Genomic DNA, 2,328 nt, shown 5'->3' with positions numbered 1-2,328 from the left:
ATTAATATATTATGATAATATAATAATATAAGGTAATATTTATGTACATACATGGCAATATATGGCACTATATGGATATATATATATTAAATTTTAAGGCAGAATTATAGCAGGTTAAAGTGTTTATAGACAGACTCATAACAAATGCATAATCCAGCCAGGTTGGAATCTGAGCTATCAGTAAGGCGTAAGCTGTACTGACCAAAGTGTAAGCTGGATCCCTAATAGGCTAGAAATGGGTAACACTAGAAGCTTCTACATTTACTACAGCAGATCTTTATATAATTAATTATAATGCTTTGGTGACTGGAGAGAAGTATTTACTTCTCTCTGATTACTCATAAACAACAAACTTCAGACCAGGTAAATCCATTTAATAATGACCAAAACATCCAAATTCATATTTACTTAAGTTGTATAACCCATTCCAAGCTATAGCGTTCTTTTTAAGCAAAGTTAACCAAAGAATTGTGTGCTCTCTAGAGACTCTTAAAAACTTGGCATTTTCTTCCCTAAGCCTATGCAGAATGGCTGCTTTGTCAGCAGTCTCTGTCTCTGTGCCTTTGCCCTGGCCTTCCCTCATCTGAGAGAGCCCTTCACAGCTCTATCCATGTGTGGAAGCCTGCTCCGTCCCTCCTCACCCAACTGAAGCCCAGTCTCATCCATGAAGCTCTTACAACCTGGCTTTCAAGCCCAGCTTTAGGTACTAGTAGAACTTACTCTGGATCGTCAGTCTAAAATCATGTTCTGTTACATATAGTTTCCTAGATTTAGGTTCTAGCCCCAAAAGAATCAGGATATCTCTCATGGGCATGGGTAGTTCTTCCCAACTCAGGTGTCTAATAAGGTGCACAACAGTCGGGCAAGCACTCACCAAGTACATGCTGCTGAGCATAGACTGCCCAAACTACTCATATTTTCCACAATAAGTATCTCCCCACCAGACAAATATGCAAAGTGAGTTTCAGATGAGCTAAAAGAAGCTGCATCTCAAGTAACATACATTGATGCAAACCTAAAAATGAGGATCCACTTATTTTTTTTTAAATTATACTCCGACTCTTTAAAACAATTCATGTATCGCTTTAGTACACTCTATAAATAGGAACATTAATATGGACTTGCCTATTTAAAAGGGGGATTTAGCAAAGGACATTTCTCTTTGCAGTGGGACAGCTGAAGAGGTGTAATTTAACAGCTTTCAGAAGCCCGTCACTGGAGTGATTGAGATGAACAGAAGGCAGGGACATGACCACGGTCCTTAAAAGACACAAACAGGTGGGAGAGCACACTGGGGGGTGGGCAGCGGGCTGGAAAGTACAAAAGGGAAGAGGCTTGCCTGGAAAAAGCAGAGACTAGGGGAAGGAGGGCTGGCAGGCGTGAGACTGACTGGAAAGAGAGAAGCCCTGGAAAGAGAGAAGCAAGAGAGGAGGAGAGAGGAGCAGAGAAAATGTGTAGGAAGGAGATCAGGGATGAGGAAGAGACAGAAAAGACAGGAAAGAGAAGATGGAAGAGAAGAAGAGAGGATAGAGGAGAGAAGAAAGAAGAGAAGAGAGGAGGAGAGAGGAGAGGAGAGGAGAGGAGAGGAGAGGAGAGGAGAGGAGAGGAGAGGAGAGGAGAGGAGAGGAGAGGAGAGGAGAGGAGAAGAGAGGAGAGGAGAGGAGAAAAAGACAAACCTGAACCCAGAACACATTTGGACAGGTGACAAGTCAGATGCAGAGGTAAAGCTAAAACAAATGACAGTCATTAAAAAAAAAAAAATGAAAGAAACAGGCATGGGGACGGAGGGTGAAATGATAGACTGTCAAAGAGGACAGAGCACATGAGGAAAGGAAAGACCCTGGCTTCTCTGTGAGTGGCTAGAAGGGTAGATTGTGGAGGTAAGAGTGGAACGGAATGAGGGGGAATCTGTAAGGACACAAACAAGGAATGAGTGCAGGCATAGCGGTCTAACTGTTAGAAAGTCACCGGGCTGTTCAGCTGGGCTGCTGGAAGAGCCACAGCTTTACCCAAGAGGGGACCATCAGAAAGACAGGAGCAGGCAATTTAAGCAGCTACTGGGGGGAGAAAAGGAAAAGGAAAGAAAAAATAGATGGAAAGGTGAGAAGCAGGCGAGGGAAAACCCAAAGGAGACACTGGCCCAGAAACCTTTTTAACTTTCTGTAAGAATCTTCAAGGCCCCAAACTAGGCCAAGATTCTGACTGACATTTCTGAGCTCACCAGCTGCTGTTTCCTTGAGAGGATTCTGACAGGAAGGCATAGAAACGCAAGCCAACCCTGCCAGCTCTGGAAATAAATAAATAACAACCCAGGCTCTACACTTCTCA

This window comes from Arvicanthis niloticus, chromosome 17 (assembly GCF_011762505.2).
Source record: "Arvicanthis niloticus isolate mArvNil1 chromosome 17, mArvNil1.pat.X, whole genome shotgun sequence".
NCBI lineage: Eukaryota > Metazoa > Chordata > Mammalia > Rodentia > Muridae > Arvicanthis > Arvicanthis niloticus.
This window is presented reverse-complemented; position numbering follows the sequence as displayed.